Source organism: Podarcis erhardii (assembly GCF_964252035.2).
Source record: "Podarcis erhardii genome assembly, chromosome: 6".
In the NCBI taxonomy this organism is placed as follows: Eukaryota; Metazoa; Chordata; class Lepidosauria; order Squamata; family Lacertidae; genus Podarcis; species Podarcis erhardii.
Window position 1 is genome coordinate 64,880,215 of NC_138510.1, and position 25,648 is coordinate 64,905,862.

At 42.8% G+C, this 25,648-nt stretch overlaps 1 long non-coding RNA gene across 6 annotated transcripts in view; it reads left to right on the plus strand.

Moving 5' to 3' along the window:
• Positions 1-6,342: 6,342 nt before the first annotated feature.
• The window catches only part of LOC309344287, a 96,970-nt gene continuing 77,664 nt past the window's right edge, over positions 6,343-25,648 (plus strand). For 5 of the 6 annotated variants that reach the window (XR_014157660.1, XR_014157661.1, XR_014157662.1 and 2 more), the window contains exons 1-2: positions 6,343-6,715; positions 7,160-7,256. This is a non-coding gene — a long non-coding RNA (uncharacterized lncRNA). The remainder of the gene's footprint in view (positions 6,716-7,159; positions 7,257-25,648) is intronic. The other variant, XR_014157665.1, reaches the window with a different exon arrangement.

Genomic DNA, 25,648 nt, shown 5'->3' on the forward strand with positions numbered 1-25,648 from the left:
CTGATGTCTCCCGGGTTTTGCTCACCCCAAATGTCGTAGAGACCCCTGTTTTTTAGCATTTTTAGTAACTTGTAAGAGTTCCTAGTTGTTGGGGGTTTCCTTCGGAGGAAGGTTGCCCATGGGGTTGTGGGGTGGATATCTTTCAGGGATAAACCTTTCATATTTAGATTGAGGTCCCCTCCTAGGATTGCTTCCCCTTCAGAGAAGGAGAGGAATTTGTTTAGTGTCTTCTGGAAGAATTCTAATTGTTTGGTGTTTGGGGCATATATGGAGCCGATTGTCAGTTTGATTTTGCCATCTAGTGTCCCTTTAGCGAAAATGAATCTGCCTTTTTTGTCCTTGAGGACTGTTGTGGCAGTGAAGTTCAGGTCTCTACTGAGTATTATGGCTACACCACGAGCTTTCCCTGAGCCTTGTGCGACCCACTGTTGACTGAAGCGGGGGTCGCTCAGGAGTTTGCTGCCTTTGGGTGGGTTGTGTATTTCTTGTAGGAAGGTGATGTGTGGTTTCATGGTGTTTATGTATGAGGTGATGCGTTTTCTTTTGATGGGGTTTCCCAGCCCCCTCACATTTAATGTAATTGCTTTTAGGTTAGCCATCTTGCTTATCTTTTATGTGGGGCGATTCCCTGCCAACCCGTTCGGGTTGTCTTGTGTCTCTCTCTTCGTGTTGTTTAAAGAACCAGTGGGGTTGCGCTGACCTAGGGTGTGGTGGGTGGGGGGCTAGTGGGAGTAGAGTGAGATTTGGGTTAAAGAGTAGGGGGTAAGTTGTAGGGAGTTTCCTATATATAGTCATATAGGTGTTTGTTTGGGGTATTTTGGGCCATCTGGCATTTAGCCGGTTGGTCCTAGGTCTCAGCTGGTGTGGAAGGCCATGTTCAAGGACAGGCCATCTCCCCTGTTGTCTGCGATAGGGGGTGATCAGCGAGACAGTGTGAAGTGACTTTGTAACGTCGCTGTCAGGTATAAGGTTCGTAAGCAATGTTGCCAATGTTATAAGCAACATTGTTGGTGTGTTGGGGTGGGGATGTGGGTGCTGGTACGCTCTGGTGCCACCATATTGCTGGTTGGGTATCAGATTTTAGCCTGATTGTGGGTTGTGTTATTAAGGTTGGAGTTGTTTTTCCTTAGTATGGAGTATGAGGATGTTGAAGGTGTGGGTGATGGGGAATGTGGTTGAGGTCGTCTGGACTGGTGTTGGGGTGGGGGTTTCTGTGGGGGTGCGGGGCTGGGGGGAATGTTGATGGTGTTAACTAAATCTATGTTTTGGGGGGGGGAGAGGGGGAAAAGGGGGGGGGGAGAAATCACCAGTCCTTCGGTTTGTGGGGTTTTTTCCTGGTTGCTTCATTGAGCTGCAGTTGTTGTTGTTGTTGTAGGGTTGTCCATCTGCGATGAATTGGTTTGGTTAGTCTTGGTCTGGTTTCTTGTGTCGTATGGCCGGCGGGACGGTTCTGAGCGTTGTGCTTGTCTGTATTGGTTTGCGTTGTTCTGCCGCTTCTGTTGTTTCTTTTTGCTCTGTACCGTCGTCCAGTTGCTTGCTGTTGTTTCCTCGTGGTTGGGGCTGTCACTTGGTGGATTTGTCGGTTGCCATTCCGGTGGGAGGTCGAGTTCAAGGTTCTTTAGTAGTTGCAGGGCCTCAGGTATGCTGGTAACCATGTGTTGTGTTGTATTGGTTGTTACAATGAGACGGAAGGGGAAGCCCCATCGGTATTTGATCCCTGCTTGTTGGAGACGCTGGGTGCATGGGCGCAGGCTTTTCCTCCGGTTTAGAGTATCCTGAGATAGGTCCTGTAGGGCCAGAATGGGGGTTTCTCCATATCGAAGGTTGGTTGAGTTTCTGAGGTTGTTCCATACCTCTTCCTTCTTTTTGTAGCGCGTGAAGCATACAATGATGTCTCTTGGGGGGGCGCTGGGTTTTGGCATAGGTTTTAGGGCTCTGTGAGCCCTCTCCAAGTCATCTGCCTCAAGTTTCAGGCCTGGGATTGTGTTTTTCAGCCAGCGTATAATTAGGTCTGTTGGGCTTTTCTCCTCTGCTTTTTCAGGAAAGTTGCGAAAGCGGATGTTACAGCGTCTATTGCGATCTTCAAGGTCGGCTTGCTTAATTTTCATCTCTCTGTGTTCTGTTTCCATTTGGTTTACCAGTTCGTCCAGTTTCTTGTTCACACGTGCGTTCTCCTCCCGGTATTGCTCTAATATTTTTTCTTGCATTTGGTTTTTGTTCTCTAGAGCTTCCACTTTGGAGGTTAGATTGTTGATTAGTACCTGCATGGGAGCCATTGTGGCCTTCAGTGTTTCTTCTAATCTTGCTTCCATTTCCCTCAGATCTCGTTTCGTTATTGGGTGGTCATCATCTTGAAGGGGAGTTACCATCTTAGCATTGTTTGCCATCTCCCTGGTTGGTGTAATCTCAGTCTCCCTGATAGTTTTGGTTTGAGGTTGGCTTGGCGTCCACTTGGGGTAGGGCGTGTGGTGGTTAGGAGTTGTGCTTGTGGTGATTCCTGGGTATTGTTGGGTTGTTGAGCTGATCAGGCTTTGTTGGCTGGTGGCTTTTACAGAGCGTTTGGATTAGGCGGTCATTTGTGTCACTTCTAGCCTGTGTTTTAAGAACTTCTCTTGGGTTTTCTGTAGTTGCCTCAGCGGTGCCGCCGAGGCTGGGGGGGAGGGCAGGTAAGCAGAGGTGGGTAGACTAACGGACAGACAGTTCATATAAAGGGAGGGGGGTTAGCAGGTAGAGATGCAAGAGATTAGAGGGGTGGGGCCAGGGGAAATATGTCTTTAGGAGGGGGTTGTATATACCCAAAGGGGTACTGGGGTCCAGTTAAGGTGGAAATTGGGGTTGGGAAGTTTCTTGTGAAACAAAAGTTGGTAACTTTTCTCTCAAATGTGCTTAATGATTTTCATTTAGTTTACATGAGATGCCTTGCGTAAATTCCTGAATTCAGAGTAAACAAGCTTTCTCTTTCTAATTTTAAGATGTCATAAATCATGCCTGGGCTGACCCTAATGTATGTTTGGAGAAAATTTGGTTTTCGGAGAGGACTGGGAGAAGGAGATTGTGTCCTATTTTGCCACCTGAGGTGAAACAAAAAGGTTTTGCCCCACCCCACTGCTGTCACCCTGCTGCCATGACCCCTTACCTGGCTTGTGTGATGGTGCCTGTGAAGCAGCAATGATGGCAGGTTCTGATGAGCTCTTGCGAACTCTCACAGTCTCTCACGAGATCTTGCTGGAAGCCACCACTGCTTCTCTGTTGGTGGGGGGGGGGCTGTGGGGGATGCTGCTTCTTGGTGTTTCAGTGCCCAAGGCAGTTGCCTCCCCCCGTCTCATGGGTGGGCTGGCCCTGACGGGGAGTTTTCCCCAATGTCATTGATGACTTATCAGCATTTGCCTCCTTACAGTCTCTGGAGTCAGGAAGTCTGGTCTTGTATTCTATGTCACAAAGAAGAGTGAGGGTTATGGAGGTCATGGATGCCACAATGCAATGCAAACCAGACGTATGCCCTGTTCCTTCAAAATAAACCAAAGAAAAGTCTGGTCAAGCACTCTCTCGTTACAGTGTACCAGCAGCACAAGCTGCTCTAGCCATTAATTTGATGGATGGATGGATGATTTTAACATATTTATACCCTGCTTCTCCTTCTCAAAGTTCAAGGTGGCTTAGAAAAGAATTACAAAATGCAATAAAATCAAAAGCTATACTAACCAAACAGATCAGCAGATAAAGAAATTCTAAAAGCTGCGCAATATCTGTTTGCCCCTAGAATCCTGAAACAAATTTAAACCTGGAGACTTGACATGGCTTTTCATTGCATTTCATGCCATCACCTTCCTTTACTTGGTAGGCTACACCCTCTTAATGAAAAAATGGCTGCAAATGGAACCACATTGACAACAATAACATCTTTATTATTGGTTGGATAAACAGTTTGTTAGGCACAAACTAACACATCATGATGTAGCGAATAAGCTTCTCATTTCTCCTGCATTCCTCTTCTTGTTGGATGTTTAAAGGTCTGAAATGTGGGGGGATTTTTGGTGTGTGTGTGTGTGTGTGTGTGTAATAAATGCTAGGCATGATAGAAAAGCCCATTTTAATATCACACTCACTAGGCATTATACAGGTTTAATTAGGACATGCTAGGTGCAAAAACAGTTTTCAGCTTGCACTTAGAATTGCTGGAAGAAAGATGTAGCGATGGCCACCAACATAGATGGCTTTGGGATGAGACACATTCATGGAGGATAATGCTATAAAAAGCTACTAGCTACAATGATAGCAGTGCTTTACCTCCACCCCAGAACGCCACTTGATGAAGATGACAGGAAGCAGAGTGCTATTGTGCTCGTGGCCTATTTGTCAGCTTCCAATCCAATGGGCATCTGGTTGGCTACTGTGGGAAGAGAATGTGAGAATAGAGACTAGATAGGTCTTTGGTATGGGTCCAGCAGGACTCTTCTTGTGTTTTTAGATAACGTGACAACAGAATCCCAAAATTAGGTCCTGACAGAATGTTACATAAAATTAGGAATGACAAACACTGCCCACAGACTTGTAATATATTTTATTTATTTATTTAACAGGTCTTTTTTAAAAAAACTTTGCTTTTCTTCAAAGCTGCAAACATAGCATGTATGGTAACAATGCAAAACATAGTTTAAAACTTTAAACAGTTGGTGAAGAAGAAGAAAGAAAAAGTCAACAAATGAAGAGTGAGAGATGGGCAACTCAACATTAGAAGAGGGATATGGGAAAATAGATAGGCACTAATCATGTAACAACAATTTAAAAACTTTTCACCCAGCTGTCCCCATTACATGGAGATCTGTTGTCTCAATCCGTGCAAAGAAAAAAGCATAACTACATTCCAGGAAATACTTGCGTCTGCATTTTAAAAAATGCAGACTTCTATTTCCCTGCTGGTCCTGCTCAGAAACTAGCTCCTTTCTGCTGTACTTCAAGAGCATTAAACATTCAGAGCCATATATATATCCTTCAAGGCTGTCACTGATGCGGCTAGCAAGAACTTGATCTGGTGGTTTTTAAGGAAAGAACTTGAAATACATATATATTTCAACTTGCTACTTCCCCTGCCTTACCTTTTTCTTATGCTGCTACAAGGAGCTGGTGGCCTATATTAAACACCTACAAGTACATATGTTGTCCTCAAGTAAAAATCACAGTTGAAGCATTTCTGTATAAAGACAATTTGTTCACAGCCAAGATGGGTGTTCAAAACGGAGGACATATATCATATAAATAATACCAATGTTGTGAGAGGCAAGGCAATGGCCTACTAAAAACAGACTGGATCAGGAGGTCAGCTTTTATTTTATATTAAAGGTAAAGGTACCCCTGACTGTTAAGTCCAGTCGCGGATGACTCTGGGGTTGCGGTGCTCATCTTGCTTTACTGGCCAAAGGAGCTGGTGTACAGCTTCCAGGTCATGTGGCCAGCATGACTAAGCCGCTTCTGGCGAATCAGAGCAGCGCACGGAAATGCCATTTACCTTCCCACTGGAGAAGTACCTATTTATCTACTTGCACTTTGATGTGCTTTTGAACTGCTAGGTGGGCAGGAGCAGGGACCGAGCTGTTGTGGTTCTGGACATTTCGACACGAGCAACGGCAGTTCACCCCATTGCGGGGATTCGAACCACTGACCTTCCGAATGGCAAGCCCTAGGTTCAGTGGTTTAGACCACAGTGCCACCCGCGTCCCACTTATTATATATTAGCAAATAGCGGTGCATATTCAGAAGTTCAGAAAACAATCAGAGGTGCAGAAAAAAATAATAACCCAGTAGTCCACTGCTATCCATATGTCCTGATTTATTTACAGGTTCTTAGTCTGAAAGTGTCACTGCCATCACCAGAAGCACTTTTCCTGAGCAGGCATTCCTGAGATCTCAGTTGCTTTCCATCATTTGATGGCTCCACAGGTGCCTCTAGGCAACAACTCTGTTTTCCTCCATGTCTCTCCCTGCTTGGTAACCTTTCAGCACTGAGCACAGCAGAGCGCCTCAAGCAATGAGTCTCAAAATGATGTCACAGGGAACAAAAACAGCAACTTTTCACCATCCACGTTACGTGTCATAAACAGCCTCCAAAGCCCAAGGTTCAATCTTCCTACTGCCACCCGCAATCACATTAATACAGTACATTCTCAGTGACAAAGAGGCTTCCTAGTTGCTTCTGTCCATCTCCTCTTCTTAGCCAATCATAAAAATCACTAGCAGCAGATCCCACCCTTGCCTCCAGGGAGGGAAAACACTTACAAAACAAAACAAATAAGCAACTATGTCGTGTAGAAAAGGCTTGGGATAGTGTCTCTCTCTGTGTGTTAGTGTGTGTGTGTGTGTTTTCTTTGAATTTAATTTGGTACAATGATGCTCCAGTCAAAATACAGATTTCATGTTTGCTAGCTGAACAAAGGGTTAAGAGACATAAGAGTTCCCTGCAAATTCCTAGAGGGCACTCTGTGAGGTCACGTCCTCTGTTTGCACAGGGCAGGAAGAGAACAATAGGGAAAAAACTTACTACTTCCTTCCTGTCCAGAGCTCATTCTCTTTTACATCTTGCAGCTGTGGAGAAAGGGTGTAGTCTGTGCTCTCTTGAGCACAGGCACCATATTCAAATGTGTGTTTTGTAATCTAGAAGTCTATTTTGCCTGACTTACTTGACTGCCATTTTCTGCTTGAATCAAGTCTGCAGTGTTATGTAAGTAAACAACATTTTTTAAGTTTACATTACAGACTACTGTACTGTGTTGTTATCATTTAAGTTTGGAGCTGCAGGTTTCAAAATGCTGTCTTTATGAATGATTTATTTTACTTTGCTCAACTGGGTTCTGCAAAAAACCCTCTTCCCCTTCAGCCAAACCCAAGAACTTACCCAGTGGCGGAGGCTACAGTGAGTATTTCCAGCATCCCAACAGAGTAACTTTTTTTTTCTACCAGGGACTACTCACCACATAATTTCTGGCTGGAAACTGATGCTGGGCTCATCATTTTTGCCACAAATTCTGGAGCCAATTGCCCTAGGCCTCTGCAGGAAGAAACACTTAACAGGGAGCAATTCCCATGGACGTAAAATGGGGCTTACTTCTGAGTAATGTACAAGGTAATGCACCGCAATGTTTCATTGTCCACTGTTTCTTTGCAGAGGAGGAGGATAGAGAACCAGAACAGAAGAGGGTACCACACAACTTTTCTCCCAGTGAAGCAGCAACCGCGGCAGCTGAGACCCCTTCTGAATCAAGGTAAGAGGCTTTAGGCCCCAGGTACATCTCCACTGCTTAAGTGTTTGCTGTTCCTTTCTCAAGTGAAGAAGACGGGGACCTCCTAGACACTACCTAAGTGACCAAGGTGTCCCACCAGTTTAATTTTAATTTTATTATGGATTTATTTATTAAATGTTTATATTGTCCTTCATCCATAGATCTCAGGGCAGTTCTCAGGTCTAGGTTCCCGGTGGCGCCATTGATTGCAAAGGATTGTGTTTGCCTGAATGACCTATATGGGCTTTCAAATGGGTCAAATGTATAATCTTCCCAGAAAACATGTGAAGGGGTTGTATTTTTTCCCCTTTTTTCTCCAACCTGCCTCTACTTTATCAAAGCAGAACCAATGACATTTATGTTTTGATGCTCAGACCTACAGAAACGCCCTATAGAAACTGCTGGCACAGTTGACATCATCACAGCCCCAATGATTCCTGACATATTACATGAGATACCTTTCAGTAAACTTGTGCTTGGCGGGGAATCCATAAATCCAAATTCAGTTAAGTCATTTTTATGCTGCACATATCCACCATACAGTACATATCCAGCTCTTTTATCTTGTGAAGGGGAAGGTAGAGGCAGAAGAGACAACAGAACCACAACACTTATAAAAACAACTTCCTTACAGTCGCTCAGTAATTATTATTCTAGCATTGCCCTAATACATTGTCTTACAAATGCCAAGGCAGGGAGATAAGCGTTTGCCTGTTGAAGGTGAAGAGCTCTGTTCTGTCTTTAGATATTTTGAGCTAAATTGCTACTCTTAAATCACTTCTATTTTTCCCCAGTGTGCAGTGTGGGATTGTACTGGAGACACACTGTTGCTATGCCCTTCCCAGCCCCCACCTCGCCTACTACATACAAGTCCTCTCTTTTTAAGGGCATTTCCCCATTATTTCAATCATTTATATCTTTGAATGCCTGACATTTTACAGTGCCCAAACCCCACGTTTCAGTGGGCATCAGTAAATCATCCCCCAACGCTGTGTCTTCCTTATACACTCTTCCATACATAACATCAATCATTTTACCATTTCATAGGAATAAAAAAAGAAAGAATGTTTTCTTAACTGTGTCTTGCTTTATTGGCCACATTACATAAACAGGATGATTTATGAAGCAGGAAAAGGAAAGAAGGTGGTGTTTGCTCTTATGCGTTCTTCTCCCATCTGTGATTTTTGTCGTGTCTTTAGGCTTCATGGAAGCATCCTTGCACTAAGTTAGTATAGGGGCATGTGCAAATGTCTATACCCCCCCCTTAAGCTTTCTGAATGTTTGTAAAATGACTGTGCCTGCTTTTTGCTATGTTACAGTGCAGATAACCTGACTCTTTGCTGCTTTAGGCCATTGATAAGAATGGGCATAGTATGGGTTTCCTATACAAGTTGTGTCTTTGTCATGGAAACCAAGTTAACAGACATTAAGCACACCCTTGGCTCTCCTCTCTACCCCACTCTCTCTTTCTCTCTCACACACACATTCACAGTTGCTATGGTGGCACAAGATGAATGATCTTCCCTGCAGTTTCATTGATGACATACAGCCCTGTAATGAACTGTCAGTTCTTTTGTAGGGTTGACTTTTGGGGATTCGTAGCTTCTACTGATCCAAGGCCGGCGAGTGTTTTCCACTTTTTTTTAATGAACTGTGGCTTCTGAAAAAAACAACACACCAACCAGCATTTGTGGGCAGATAGAGAACCAAGCTAAAACACATTATTTTTAACTAAGCTAGAGACCTAGGTAGGCTAGACAGTGAAAACAAAGGTGGACAAGAGCAGAAATAAGTTGGGTAACAACTTATTTTAGTATTTTTTTTTGGGTGCCTGATACCTGTGTTTGTTGTTCAGCATTTGGACAAACAAAGAAAAGAATGCTGCTTTCACACTGTCCCTTCCTTCCTGTCTCTTTACTGCAACTACTGTCCTCTAAACTAATTTCTTCTGCTGTGGTGTGCCTCTGCTTGCCATTGGCTTAAATTTGGTAGCTGGCCATTTTGGAACCTACTCTTTGCATGCACCAGACACAGTAGAATTCTCAAAATGGTGGCTGACAGGCACTAATGGTGCACAGCAGTAGAAAAAAAGATACAAGAAACAGCATGGCATTGTTGACCCGGGCAATTGTGAAACCATGGGTTGGAATCCACTACTACAGCAACAGCATGGGAAGCTTAAATCTGAAATTATGAAGCCTTCTGCATGAGGTTAAAGCTTCAAGGATAAGACTCTTGGAACAATTCCATCTTGTTTATCCATGCGCTGTACAGTAGTAAAAACTAGCTATCATGAAGACCCCCCCCCCAATAAAATCTGGGCTTTCTCTGCCTTGAAATCCTACATTCTTAGAGTAGAAAAGCAGGCAGGATATTAACACTTTCCTTGCTTATTTTGTGTATAATTAAATATTCAAAGTTATGGACAAGTAATCTTGCAGAATTAGACTTCCCTAGCTGCCTGTGGCCCCTGTAGGGCTGAGAGTATTTCATAATGAAGAGGCGTACTGGGGAGTAATGAATAGAGGTATTGTGGAGAATGGGGGGAACCTGGCAAACAACTGCATGCCTACGCTATAAGGTTACAAAGAGACAGTGGAGAATGGGACTTGGCTCACGCTCAGGTAGAGCTTTCCTTTTCCTTTTCATTAAAGTTCTTTGTTGATAACTTCTGCATTCACATGCATTTGAGAAAAGCGTCATATCAAGGACTCTGCATCTTTGCAAGGAAAACAATATACCAGGAAGCATTTCAAAACACAGGCAGCATCTTCTGCAGAAGCTTGTTTAGAAAATAGGTTTGGCTAAACAAAAGCCTTGGAAATAACATAATCAGCACTGCCTCTGTTTGGGCGCATGGGCCGAGGGAGGAACAATTTGTCAAAGATACACGCTTGTAATGTTCAAAGAAACAATTTTCTAGTGCAGTGTTATCTCTTGCAACTCCTCTTTTCTATCTATTGTTTGCTATACGTTTTTGTTCAAGAGAAAAATTAGGCACGCTCTGGAGTGTTTGCTTGGTCTGGAATTTCCCCCCTGTGCCGAGCTGTTTAATTTATGATGCCCTTCCATAAGAAAAAAGAATCTTGGAGACACTGTACACACTGTAGCAGAATATCTAATTTATTTATCCTCCAACCAAGGCCCTAGGTCAGCCTTCCCCAACCTGGTGCCGTCTGGATGTTGCTGAATTTCAGCCCCCGCCCGCCGGTGCTAGCCATTAGGGATGTTGTTGTTGTTGTTGTTGTTGTTGTTGTTGTTGTTGTTGTTACTCTCCTTCCACATATATGCCCAAGATGATTTACAAACATACCCTGAAAAAAAGATGAAATAATGTTTAGAACTGTATAAAAAACAATGGAATATGGGTTTAAAAACAACAGAAAACAAACACCTAAGGCAGAGAGACCTTTTCATCTAGCTGGAAAAGTTTGTCAAAACAAAAGCGACTTTAATTGTTTCCAGAAACTACAGATCGTGAATAGACAGTACAGCAATGTCCAAAGGCAACCAGGATGGGGAAAGCTGTGCATGCATTATTTAATTGTTGCAGTCACTCGACTCGTTGATTAAGGTTGGATATGTGGATTCCTACACCAGTGTTAACTAGGGCTGTTACCTGTGAAATGGCTTTGGGCGCCGAGAGAAATGTTCTGAACATGTCTCTGGACGTTTCTTCATCCAGGCAGTGGCTGGGATACAAAGAGCTCCTTCAGGCATGTGCATGCCCAGTGGGATTTCCCCTTTGAATGGCAGTCTGCTGTGCCACATCACAAATGCTTTTTAAACTCCCTTCAGTTTTCCTCACGCAGCATGGAGGGCTAATGGTAAAAAAAAAACCCACATTTTTTATTTTATTTTTAGGAAAAGGAAAGGTACAGTTGTATCAACCCACATGTACAACTTACAAAATAAAGCAGCTGACAAAACAAATAAAATAAAACATTGGGTTGTATCCAAGGTGCTTTTAGACCCATTGAAAAGCTGCTTTGGATTTAGTGGAGAAATCTAGGAAGTCCCTCTGTTTGTGCAAGCTCTTGTGTAAGACATTGCGCTTTTGAATGGGCAACCAGTATGAAAACGAGAAACACAAAGAAAAATCTTAGCTCTAGCCTCTTTTTCCCCATGCTGCGCATACATTTAAAATTTTAATTATTTTCATTTTTATACTTCCCTTCATCCTTCGAACTCAGGATGGTTCACATCATAAAAATACAATATAAAAACATAAAATACATAATAAAAATAAGAACCAAACCAATAATCCCCCCTCCCACAACACACCTATCATGTCACTTCTTACTTGCCCCAAATCTCCTTGCGATTCAGTGTACATGCAAAACTGACCGTCCTCAATATCTATTACTCTCCTAAAATTGTAACTCACCATGCAGTCTTATTCATGTCTGCTCAGAGGTAAGTCCTATTAGTTAACATCTTACTTAGTTCTGTGTGGCTTACTTCCATATAAGTGGGTACAGGATTACAGTCTTTGTTTCCTAGCTGGAAGAAATTTGCCCTGATCTATATGTGGATGTCCAGATATTATGGAATAACAGAATCATAGAATTGTAGAGTTGGAAGGGACCCCCGAGGACCATCAAGTCCAACCACCTTTTAACCACAATGATGCTAATATTTTACAATCTGTTTTCATGATATTGGACAACAGCTGGCTTGCCTTTGTTGATTACAGTTACTGCCTGAGTCTTGAGATCGTTGTATGGGGGAAATGTTTCATTTTTTTGTCATATACAGTCTTCAAAGTTTTTGTTTTTGTTTTAGAATTTTTGCAGCATCATTGTAGAGTTGTATCCAAAGTTCCCATTCCTTCCACCAGAAAAAGGAAACCTATGGATGCTTCTAGCACAGGTGTTGCTTGAAATTTTTTAAAAATGTGGAGCTTTTCTAGAAACCTGAACTTGTGATTACTTTGTTTCCTCACAACTTTCACTTCTCTTTGTTTTGCTGGTTTCTGTGTTCGGAATAGGTTTGTTTAGATTGTTTTGGCTGGATGTAGAAGCAGGCAATCCTTCAGGCGTTCTGAAACCAAGCCATATGCATGGTTTTTCAGGAGTAGCACTTTGAGTTGTACCAGGAAATGTGTTGGAAGCCATGGAGGAGTACAGTGGACAATTCACTAAGTGATAAATTACAATGCTGGACAGTTTAATCTATGGAATACTGGTCATCTGTACATCTGCCCTCATGGTGGTGTGGAGAATCCTGTTATACCACTTAGAATTGACCAGAAATCGGGGGATGCCAGGAAATTCTAAGGTTTCCTTTACCATGTAGGCAGAAATTATAGGCGAGCATCTCATCATGTGGTTTTCGAGTAAATGGTTGTCTGTCAAATGGGAGAAAGGGTAGAGAACTACCTGAGTGCATGTAAAAGGAAACAAAAATGTGCACTTATTCATCTTTGAGTTGGTGGACATGCTCCAGAAAGTACCATTTTTCTATATGGCAAGTTTCACAACCTGCTTTAAGCATTTCTCAGCTTTTCTAAAAAGCATTTTGCAGTGTAGGATAGGTGCAGAAAGGAAGATTGACTTCAGGGGAAAAAGAAAACAAAAAAGTCCCATTGTGCACTTTTCCCTATGCCCCTCTCTGGATTGGAGCACAGTGATTTTGAAATAAACGCCAGTATTAGTCAGGGACTGTCTCCCCCTCCCATTTTTTAAAGAAAGTTCTTTATGTAATCTAGCCTTACTGATTGATTAATAGTGTTCCCTGGGGTGAAGTCTTCAATAGGCTCTGTTTGAAAAAGAATTGTTAAAAGCTGAAGAGCCACATTATATACTTTATAGGTCAAAAACAGCACCTCAAATTGTTCTTGAAAGACAATAGGAAAATAGTGCAGAAGCTTTTGTGGGTAACAAGCTTCCGGTAACCAGGCTCTGCTAGGAGGTAGACCACAGGATTCTGCCTCAATTGGCAATATTTATTTCTTATTGAGAGCAATCATGGAAGATGTGTGATGATCAATTTTACATGTACCATTTACAGTGCTTTCGAGCCTCACTCTCATGCTGCTGTGCAAGTTTAAATGTGCTTATACAGTGGTACCTCAGGTTACGTATGCTTCAGGTTACATACACTTCAGGTTACAGACTCCGCTAACCCAGAAATAGTGCTTCAGGTTAAGAACTTTGCTTCAGGATGAGTATAGAAATTGTGCTCTGGCAGTGCAGCAGCAGCAGGAGGCCCCATTAGCTAAAGTGGTGCTTCAGGTTAAGAACAGTTTCAGGTTAAGAATGGACCTCCGGAACGAATTAAGTACCTAACCTGAGGTACCACTGTATCAGCTTTCTAAAATTGTTGATGGTGATACAGAAAGGAATAATTAGAATGGTATTTTATTCTTCCTGCGTGTTTTGGGTCACCTGTGAGCAAATGACATTACCTGAAGTGCATTTTTAGTCCACCATTTGTGTGACCCATTGGGAATGGCTTCTCTAGACATTTTACCTCTCATTTCTGGAGGAAAGTGGCTCGTTGGTCACACTGACCTAGGCCCAGATTAACATTCCTTGAGTCATACCCATTTCGATGATGGACTCTTTGTCATAGCCATTTCCTGCACCTCCCTGCTCTCTGTTAAGAAAAAGGCAAGGTAAACATGAAATGCTTCCCTCTCCTTATTGACATCTGCTGGTGTGTGTGTGTGTGGGTGGGAGGGGAGAACTTAAGCAGATATATATTTTTAATCAGTGCTGGTTCACATAAACCATGCCTTTTGAAACTGACATGGTTTTCTCTACCTTTAATTTCAACAGATGTTAGTAAGGACCAGTGGTAGAACTGACAGTGTATCAGATTCACTGGAAACCAAGTGGTTAGATATTGAAGGAAGTGGTGATGGGAGGGTGGGGAAGTCATGCAGAAGGAGGGGGTAATACCTTGTCAGACTGTCACCAACCATGCCATGAAGGTAGTTGTGGGCCAGTATGGGTCTGCATTTGAGGTAGACAAGTGAGAAAGTAACAGGAACTGGCAAAGATTCCCAGGTGATCTTCAAACAAAAAATCTTCAAGAAAAGTGATAGTGATCTTGAGTATGCATTCTAAGAGACTGGATCAGCTTCTCAGATCAATTCACTGTTTATGCCAGCATTGTGAATGTTTTATGTGGGAAGAAATAAGCAGCATACTAAATGCTCTTTATGTAAAGAATTATTATGAAGACATGAATTGCTACAGCTTTGACCATTTCCTTTTTACATCATTATTTCTGCTTATTAGCCCTGTCTTGAACCACCATTGACCTTGACCTTGATGCCCCAAACAGCAATAATCTGTGCAATCCTATGTATATTTATCTACTTAGAAGTCCCACTGTGTTTGATGAGACTTGCTACCTAGTAAGTGTGAATACGATTGCAGTCCAAAATTATTTCAAGATGCAAGAACTACACTCTCTGTCAAACATGCCAGATGATAATGTCAGTTGAAATCATCCATTTCCAGATGGTGGTATTCTGAGATCTAAGAAATTCAATGAGCATATTAAGTTTTCCATGTAACTTATGAGGATTAATTCCAAATTAAAAATAAATATAAGCAAGCTGTGGGCCAGTCTCTTTGCATAAACATTTGAAATGACCACAGCAACCTCAGATGGCCCCAGTATTTCCAGTCTGTAGGCACTGGTCAAGTTAAGCTTCTCTAAGATACTTTAGCTGTTGCAAACAAATAAACAACAACAACAAAAAGGAAATAAATTGAAAATCTGCTCCGAAAGGAATGGTAAAGTAAGGCATCTGTTTAGACCTCTTTGAGACTCCCAGTCAATACCAGAGTCTTTTCCTATGAAAGTCTGAATTTGTTTGTATTTCATATAAATCAGTTGACCTGGTCTCAGCAGCACTGCCTTTCAAATTGTTATATTCATTTCATTCTGAGCTTATTTCTTCCACAATTGGTCTCTGAGGTTTTATTTGCTGGTTCATTTCTTTCAGCCTGCAGCAAGCTTTGCTCTCTTCACCCACCCTCTGCTTCACGCAGCTCTTCTGGGTCTTCTGGTCTACAAAAGGTCAGGTTGTAGTGGTTTGTTTTTAGATTTGGGCATTGGACTGTTTCCTACTCGTGCCATGCAAACCCAAGCCATTCATTTCAGGAAGAATGCAACACCCTGTAGAAAGGAAAACCTACACAGAAATTATTGGAATGCCTTGAACAACACTCTTTAATAGAACTGTCCTTGCCTCATATAATGTACCTGCTTCGCATTCAGAAATGTTCATTGGCAAATATAGCAATAATGGACATGACCAAACATTCCACAGCTTTTTCTTCCTCTCCAATGGCATATTAATCTTCTCCTTGTTTTCCAATATGATATGCATTCATTATACACCAGAGAAAATGAGTTCAATTTAGCTAAGGCTGCAAGGATTGCTCAACTATATCAATTAAATGGTGCAATTAACTGAATAATTTGTATATCAGACATTTGTTAAGTGCATTCAAAGTCTATTCCTGGGCTTGTAACAGCAATGTGCAGTTATTCACGGCATTCTTAAACAAAGGAATGTGTTGATTAGTCAGAGAAGATGCTCCTCTTTCAGTTGTTAATACTGGGCCTTATTTCAGTCACCAGCTCATACTCTGGAGAGTGCAACACAGTTCAACACTGCCGAAAGGTGGTGAGACCTCTTGGCTTCTCCTGCTCTATCTACTCCATCTCTTTCCTCAGCCTCTTCGCATGCAAAACAAAAATCCTGATAAGATATGAGGAAAAGAGCTGAATAGGAGAAACTTGGATTGTTTTTGCACCTCTTAAAGGGTTAGTGTAGCAAATTTAGCCTTATTGCTTCTATAGGCGTGATTGCTCTGTGACCATTGCAAGCTGCATTGTACCCAAGATGCAGCGCAAAGCTCCCTGATGCAGCACCAGAATTCTGCCAAAATGTTGATGTTTTAACAGTTATATTCAAAGGATTATGCATAAAGGGGGCTTTTAGTCTTCCCGTTTTGGTGGCAGTCCCCACAAAGACACCTCTAAAATTTAGAAGGCACATGCATAAAAATGCATGTATTGGTGATAACAACATTGAAGACAGCATGATTATAGTAGGGGAAATTGCTTGCAGAAATGTGTATATGGGGCAATCCTATCCAAGAGTTTACGTCATCTCTCTGCACCAGAAGTGGGATAATAGTTAAATATTGGCTCCTGCCTTTATGTCCGCCCCCCACAATTGAATTTTGTCAGTGCGGGAGGTGTGCCAGGGAGGAGGGATTGAACCCACCTTCCCTCATGCAATTTGGTTGTGTATGACTCTGTTGCTGTGGATCTCTATTGATCTTACATACAAAGCTCAAAGGCTGTGTCCCATTGAATCCCTTCACAAAGGGAATGAACATAAGAAACAGTATTGGTAAAACATAATGAAATGAAACTAGAAAGATAAAGCCAAATTCATGTTCCAGACTCATGCTGTTTTCATCTTTGTAGGTCAACTGTGCTGCAAAAATCAAAATTTATACATAGTTGTGTAGGGCAAGGAGATACCGGGGGGGAAAAGCTTGGTGAATGAAGTTAAAGGAAAATGGATAGTAAATGGATCTATATTGTGAAACAAAAAGTACCACCTGGGTCAAGCTGTTGTTTCATCCACAGCAGCTTGACCCAAAAAACAGTTCTTACCCAGGTTCTGGGAAAGCTTGGATGTGTGAGTGTTTAATATGTGTATGAAAAATAATAATGAACAGAACATAAATGTTTGCAATACAGTTTGTTTGCCTTTAACACACACACACACACACACACACAGAGAGAGAGAGAGAGAGAGAGAGACAGACAGACAGACAGACAGACAGACAGACAGACAGACACAGAGAGAGAGGGGGGGATGCAGATGACATTTAGGGTGGTAGAAAAGACAAAAACAAAGCTTGAACAAACTGTCAGGCTCATTGACCTTATCTACCTTACAGTACTAAAAACCTAAGTAAATACGCAGAGACCTGGGCAGGTCATAGCAAGAGAACTGACTTGCCTCGCTTGCCTTGGTCTGTTTGAAAACTGGCTCAGTGAATCTTCAGGAAACAAGGCAAAGCCTGCAAAGAGCGTTTCTTAAGCTGGGTTTGTAGACAGTGGTGAATTCTTAGCACTCATGAAACCACCAGAACACAAGAACTTTGATGTCCATTGGGGGGACATCAAAGGCGTTCTGAAGCAGATATTGACACTGGTAGCCATAGGAGCTAAGGCTGCAGCTAATAATGGCTTTTCAGATTTGCAATCCAAATATACTTGCATTATTGAATCAAAATGGACAACTCCGTAACTTTTGTTGTCAAAATTGGCTGGAACATTTATCTAGTTTTGCTCAGAGCCTGGTGGCCTCATAGCTCCCTTATGCCCAAGATACCTGGAGCCTGGATTTGTAAACAGGACTCAGGGACTGTGTAGCTCACTTGGCCTGATTCCTCTGGAATTGCAGTAGATTTTGTTGAGCACCTATGCAAATCCCACAGCATGTTCTGCATCTGCAGACAACCAAACCCTACCACCAGATTTGGAAGGGCATTCAGTGCCATTTTGATTCAGCATGTGACTGGTCATGTGTTCCTCTTAGTTGCATGCATGGACTCACAAGCATTCTGATTCTTTTCGCTGCAATTCATGTACCGCATCGTCATCTTTGACTGTTCAAAGTGGCATCACACTTTCAGTTCTATACACACTTGCTTTAGAGTAAGCTCCATTGACTTCAGTGGGGTTTAGTTTTGAGTAATGAGCATAGCTTTGGTTTGCCCTATCTCCTGGAGCCTGAAATAGCCTTAAAGATTTCCCAGCTTCTTTGTTTTTCAAGCCCAGAGATGAACCGATTCATTAGAATCACCAGAGAAGAAGTTTTCAAGGAAGGAGAGAGGAAGCAAATTTTGAGGCAAAAATAACAAAATATCTCGAATTTTTACTGCTCTGCATTGAAATGATACATGAGAGAACATGCTGGTTAAAGCCTGAGCTTTATAGATAAAGGTCACATGTTGAATGTTTGCATAAATTTGCTGCACAGATTGCTTTGACATGTCACATTCTGTAAGCACAGGCTCTCCTGTGCTGCTTCAGAGCAGCAGATACACATGCTCAACCTGTACAGCCATGGAGCATCATTTGCCTCTTGTGAGATGGTTCACTTAAAAGCACAATGCATTTCCACTGAACTGAGAGCAGAGGATTTTTCTTCCTTTTACTTTTTGGCCTTTCGAAGGCAGAACTGCTTTACCTAGCCAAAGATACTATTTCCTTCATATGCGGTTCAAGGGTATGCACATGGGCTTTCAACAGTGTCAGACTCTAATGTCCTTGCTCTCCCTCTGCTTATTCAGCATCCATTTCCCTAACATTTTGAGAGCTTGTAGGAGATGATGTGAGTGAGATTACTTGGAACACACAAGATGCACCAACCAGACCAACCAAATATGGTATAGAAATTCGTTGTTTTATCCTTCTTTCATTCCAAGGAGCTGAAAGCATCATTTTAGCCATCGCAGCCTTATGGCACATTTGGCCAAATACTGTGATTTGTTGAGAGCTTCCTCAGTGTGCATGAAGAACAACCACACGTCCCTTTTGCCCTGCTCTTTCCATTCACAGGTTTGCACTTCAAAGCTCTGTGTCTGAACCCCCGCCCCCTTTCCCCCTGCGAAATCTTGCTCTTTAAAGCAGAATTGGAGCAAATAGCTATTTGGGTTTTTAATGGATTACCAATTGGTCCGATTTAGCTTTAAAGAGTGGTGTATCATGGAGCAAAAAAAAGGGGGGGCTGAGATACAGAGCTTTAAAGTGTGGGTCATGCCTGGAAAGTGCAGAGGAAAGGTGTGGCTAAGCCCTTAGTCCTGTGCATGTTATCTCATAGAACTCAATAAGACATACTTCTGAGGTGATATGCATAGGACTGAGAAGTTATTCTCTTTATCTACACATGCACATAGAAAATACCCATTTTCTTTAATAGCAAGGGTTGGGAGGGGATTAATGACAAGTGAATGGTGAAGAGCTGGATTCAACTATAGATTATCTTAAAGGCATCATTGCATCCAGTGGCTGTGGGTTCAGTTTTTTAAGCTAGTACAGTGGTACCTCGGGTGACAAACGCTTCAGGTTACATACACTTCAGGTTACAGACCCGTGCTAACCCAGAAATAGTGCTTCAGGTTGAGAACTTTGCTTCAGGATGGGAACAGAAACCGTGCTCCAGCGGCGGCAGCAGCAGCAGCAGGCCCCATTAGCTAAAGTGGTGCTTCAGGTTAAGAACAGTTTCAGGTTAAGTACGGACCTCCGGAACGAGTTAAGTACTTAACCCGAGGTACCACTGTATTTGCATGGGGGGAGTTGGAATCCTCCACTGGTGCCAATGGGTAATTTCCTTCCAAATTAAGAAAAGCACCAGCTTCAGAAAATGAAGGACTGCAGTGGAGGAGAAAAAAGTTAACTGCTCCTCTCTGTATCTTTTATGATTCTATTAACTGACATTCACCCCTCAGCTGATATGATTTGTATTTTTATAAAAGAGAAAATCTGCACACTAGATGATGCAAAGGGACACTTAATATGTAGCTTGGTCCTCAGCTGCATAGTGTCTTCCGCCTCTAGTTAAGAATTGGCACCATAACCATATTTGTAGAGGAGTGTGTGTGTGTGTTTAAATTAATAAAATCATTTCTGGGTTAGGGATCAATTCCAGAGAAAGAAAGGTGTTTGTGGGAGATGGCAGTGTGAGAGCCTAATTGAACAAGACTGAAGTTCCAGGGATTTGTAAGTGGAACAGGTGAAAATGGCAGTGGCGATAATTTAATACTAATTACTTCCATCCTAGCAACTGTCTGCCAGGTGCTCTAAAGAACAAGAAAAGAGAGCTAGGCATGCACAGATCCCTTGCCCATCTTTTCCTGACAGGACAGCTGGGGGTAAAGGATCGCTTTAGCAAAACCTCGGTGCCTATATTGTGAGTTTTATTTTTGCTCACTTTGTCCATCATTTCATTTATTCATTTATTTGCTTCCTTAGTTACATTTATATCATGCCTTTCAGTCTAAGACCATTTGCTGTCATGTTTCATAAAGCAGATGAAAAGAAATTAAAATTACCTATGTGAAGCAACACCACAACTGGATCAACATACACTACACTGGGGGAGGGGGGGAGATGAAATCACAGCGGGAGCATGAAAGCAGAAATGGAGGCACAATAATAAATAAATGCTATGTTAGTTCATTAGTCCTATTCTATAAAAAAAGGGGCCACCAAGCAGAGAAAGGTCGGCCCTTGTAGTCCCTGTGATTACTTAAAACAAATGACAATTTTGGTTTGATTTCTGTCACTCTGTGACTTGTTTTCATGTTGCCTCAATGCAAAGCCTTAACACAAAACTCTTATAGTAGAAGATCCTCAGGGCATAAGAGAGAGAAGAAAAGAAGCAATGTATCTTGTATGTAAAGAATGTACCCCGAAGGAAGTCTCTCATTAGAAGAGCATCCATGGAAACATGGCATTGAACAGGAAGTAAAACCCCAGCAGCCAAGTTGAAGAAACCCCTCTTACCTTTGCCACACATCTTAAGAGGCTTCAATCAATAAGCATGGCCGCTTTCCACAAGCTTTGACTCCAGCAAGACGGAGTGCAGAGCAGATTGTAGCCATGTCTGCCAAGTAGGTGGCAGAATATTGCTATGGGGAAGGTGACTCATCCTTGCATAAGAGTCAGCCCATGTTCAGCATTCAGCAGCAGCGCAGTTGGGTGTCAGCTGATAAATACTGGGCACAAAGAAGTACGATACCACTGCTACAATGTTCTCTTTAAAGCCCAGCGTAGCAGAGTGACTGGAGCTTTGGGCTTGGATGTGAGAACCCTCTATTCATTTTGCTGTTCAGTTGAAGCACACTGGGGCAGCCCTGGGCAAGCCATGGTTTCCTGCCCTACCCTGGTTGTGATAGCTAAAACGCTGTTTCAGTGCTAAGGAAGGAAGGAAGGAAAAAACAAACAAGTGTCTCTGATATATAATCCTCTATCCCTTCATCTCCTACAAGTTCTCCAAAAAATAAGCAGAGGAAGATCTGTGGCATGTGGGGTTGCTGTTGGAAGTCCATGGATGAGCCCTGGGATGTCCTAGCTTTGCTGCTCCATCTCCCCTTTCTTGTTGTTGCCTGGTGAAGTGTTGTTGCTCAGGGATACAGCATCTGCTTTGCATGCAAAGGATCCCAGTTTCAGTCCCCAACGTTGCCAGGAAGTGCTGGGAGAGAACCCTGGAGAGCTGCTGTAGTCAGCACTTGAGTAATTTATAAGGTGGATTTCAGAATCCAGTAACAGAATTTTTAGATCAGAATTCAGAATTGATATACCTGTATTATTAATTTTAAAAAACCAAAGCCTGGATACCAGGAATTCAGCGTAGTGCTTCTGCGATCACTCCATCAGTACATCAGCTCTCCATGTGCTGTTTTGGGGGTTCGACTAACCCCTGCAACCTAATTGGGATGTGTGCAGGGGTTGTATGGGGCAAGGAGAGGGAAGGGGATAGCCCTATAGCACAAGTCTTTGCATGGGCCCCATTAGATGAATCCACCCCCATTTTGTGAGCATTTTGATGACAAAGCTTGGAGCAGCCTCACTGATTCTGTGCTGCCAAGGACAACGCAAGAGCTAAAGATTATAGCATGACAATTAGACCTTCTCAATCTATTTCCAGGCCCATGCAAAAAAAACAACAACAAAAAACCAAATCCAATGGTGTGTCCAACTTCACATTTCAGATCATGTAAACAAAACTTTCATGGGTCTGCAATCCTTTCTATAGTGCAAAACGCTCTGTGCCATACACACTGACAGGCCAGTGTTCTCCAGGGTTTGAGGCAAAAGTCTCTCCTAGCCTAACTGGAGATATTGGGGTTGGGCCTAGGACCTTCCGCATTCAAAGCTGATGCTATGGCCCTTCTCCTAGTTCATAGATGCCCTACAAGGAATTGATTTGGCTCAACACAGTTCAGGTCATGTGATCTGTTCCAGGGATAATTGAACCCGTGTTGTTTACTATCTCATCACAATGGAAACCTGACAAATTGTGCTTTTGTTTATTTTCTCCATGCTCCCCAGGCGATTTGCAGGGCAGCCTTTCCAAACTTGGCACCCTCCAGATGTCTTAGACTACAGCTCCCATCATCCCTGACCATTGGTCTAGCTGGCTGGGACTGATGGGAGTTGGATGTCAACAAGATTTGGAGGGTACCAGATTTGGGAAGGCTGAGGTTGTATTATCCTATCACAGTTCTGGTATGGACTGAAATGTCCTAAGCGCTGAACTGTGAAAGGGAATAAAAATGGTTAGCCTCTAGGACAAAATGGCAATATTTAAATGCATCTCTGGTGCATTGCCTGTGAACAAACATGAAACCTTAAATAGCATACTTAAGAAAGGTTTCATCTTTGTTTTTCAAGAGAATGGCCATAGGAGCTCCTGCTGCAATGATTCTATGAGCCAACTGGATCAGTTAAGCATGCTCCCCACCGCCATCAATTCTGGTTTTGTCGCTTTGTAGGGATATAAAAGAGGAACAGAGAGCAAAAGTACCAGTTGTGCTTTTCCAAGCAGAGCCACGATGAAAGTGGTTTAACGGGGTTCAGGCGGAGAGGGTGTGGCAGCTTGCCAGTGTTTAAGCCAAAGCAAACTGCTGTCAACATGGAAATGGCTGAAGAGGCTGACCTCATGCCTCCCAGGATTAAGCTGAAATCTTGCTGGTGCCATGGTGGGAATATTGAAAGGAGCTGTAATCCTGCCAGTTTGATTGAGCCAAACTGGCAGGGCCCATGTGCACAATCAGCAGCTGAATGGGATCTCTCCCCCTGCTTGCCCCAATATTAACAAATGAGTAGAAGCTGCTTAGGGCTGTAAGAAAAAAAGATGCAGGCAGCCAGGGAAGCGGGGGGCGGGAGGGGGGGAGGCCAAATTGCCTGCTACCTGGAAGAGCGCAATTGTGTGAAGGCTGCTGTTATGAAATTGCTGCGCCAGAATAATAGGCGAATTGTTCCAATGCCTTCCACTTCTCCTGTGGATTAACTGACTTTACATTATTTCCTAGTGATACACGCTGTATTATTTATTGCCATAATCAGTAAGATCCCAATGCCATAAATAACTCGGATCCGACGATGTGACTTTGCTTTATGGACCCACATTAATGGTTTAAATTAGATTTCATAGGAAGCAGCTATTGCTTTGTGTCTTCCACGAAGATGCTCAGATTTCCTTGCATCTCAACTCCGGCCCTCCGTCTGTGAAATGTTTTTTTTTATAGAGAAAGGAGCAGAAATCCTAAAATATATTGACTTGTGTGAGTACAATCAACCAAGGGAAGTGTATTACAAGAGGGAGGATCACAGGCCATTTATGTTATGGGGAGCCACTTCCCTCCAAAGATACAAATGGGTGACCTTTACTTGCAGCGTTAAATGCCCAGGGGTCATTTGTGCAAGACACAGGGAGCTTTAACTGGAACAGGCCAATCTCATAATGGCTGTGTCAGCCGCAGCAGTGCTAGAACAGGCTTGTGCTGCAGCAGTTAAAATAGCATTTTATGTGATGTTAATGGTTCAGAGTCACACAGATATGTCCTGCTTGCCAAATACATCACCCCCCCAAAGACATCTTGGCACCACATGTTTCTGGCACAAAGGGCTATAGCTAGGGATGGATGTGGGAGAGGGCTTCCTTCCCCAGGGAAACTCCAGACCCATTCCTTGAATTTTCAGCTCTCAGTGAACTGGGTCCTCTGGAGATCCATTTATTTGAGCAGACCTTTAGAGGATATCAATGGTTGACCTGGTTGTGGTATTGCTGTTATTGCTTCTGCTGGTTTCTTGTTGTTGTTCTGTTCTTCTGTTTTGATTTGTGGCTGATATTGTCATTCCTGTTGTGTTTTATTATACCCTGCCCTGGGATCACTACTGCGATGGAGCGGGTGGGGAATAGCCATGTCTTTTCAATAAGCCGGTAAGTCGGTAATAGTGGGAAAGGAATTCTGAGGGTTCCAACAGTGCCTGAAAATGAAAGGCACCGAGGCTCAGATTAAGTCAGCAGCCATGCTTTGCTGTTCTTCCCATCCCAGCCACTGTAGGCACTAAAGGGGGGGGGGGAATTGGGTCCTAGTGCTGGAATATTCCCTTGTATCATTCCTAGAAATTGTGCCAGTGCTACTACATGTTAGAGAAGAAAATCAGAGGCAGAGCTATACAGGCAATACCCAGCTTGGACCACCACATCATAATATAATGATGATGACGATGACGATAATAATAAATTATATGCAACCCATTGAACTGGGTTGCCCAAGTCACCCTGGGTGGTTTCCAAAGATTAAAACACAGTAAGACATCAAACATTAAAAACTTCCCTATACAATGCTGCCTTCAGATATCTTCTAAAAGTCAGATGGTTGTTTATTTCCTTGACATCTGGTGGGAGGGATTTCTGCAGGGTGGGTGCGACTACCGAGAAGACCCTCTGCCTCACTTCTTGCAGTGAGAGAACCACCAGAAGGCCCTTAGCGCTGGCCCTCAGTGTCTGGGCTGAATGATGGAGGTGGAGATGTTCCTTCAGGAATGCAGGGTTCAAAGCTGTTTAATTAATCAACCTGGACCAAGCAAAAAGACAAATCACAAGGGGGCAGAAAGGTGCCTACCATGATATCCTAGGGGATAAAATTTTCCCTCATGATCTTGCATAAGTCTAGTTAAAATTTCAGAAGGCACCTGTCCTCCTCAACTTCGTCTACGGTGTGAATGGAAGGCAATTTTGTATTCTTTTGTGAAGCTGTAAAGTATGTACACCTTCTGGTTCTCTCACACTATGTGTCAGTCTCTGAAAATATATAAAGCAAAAATGAAAAAAGCAACATGCCTTGAAAAGGTGATGCAGGCATCATGAATGACTTCAGCCCTGCGGCATTTAAAAAGGTATAATGATCCGTAGATACTGCAAACTATCATTTTATGCCTATTGTGATGATAGTAGGGTTTCTAGTCTACACCAGTATTACAAAGAGCTTCTGCCATTACGCTGTCTCAGGAAACCCAGTTGTCTAATAAAGACAAAAAAAGCATCTTTCTGTCTCTCTCTCTCCCCGCCTCTGTTCCACAAGTTCAGAAGGCAATGTCAGTAAAAGTTCTGGAACTACGGGGTGGGGGATTCTTGCTACCTGGGATTGGGAATGGAGGAGAAATTGGTTTGGTCTGGATTTCGATACAAACCAACTAAATTTTCCAGTCCCGGACATATTCTGTGGGTTGAATGCAGCTTTTTGATCGGATTGCACACTTCTCTGATTTTTGCAGTGCAGTTTTTGTTCGAAATGCAACCAAAAATG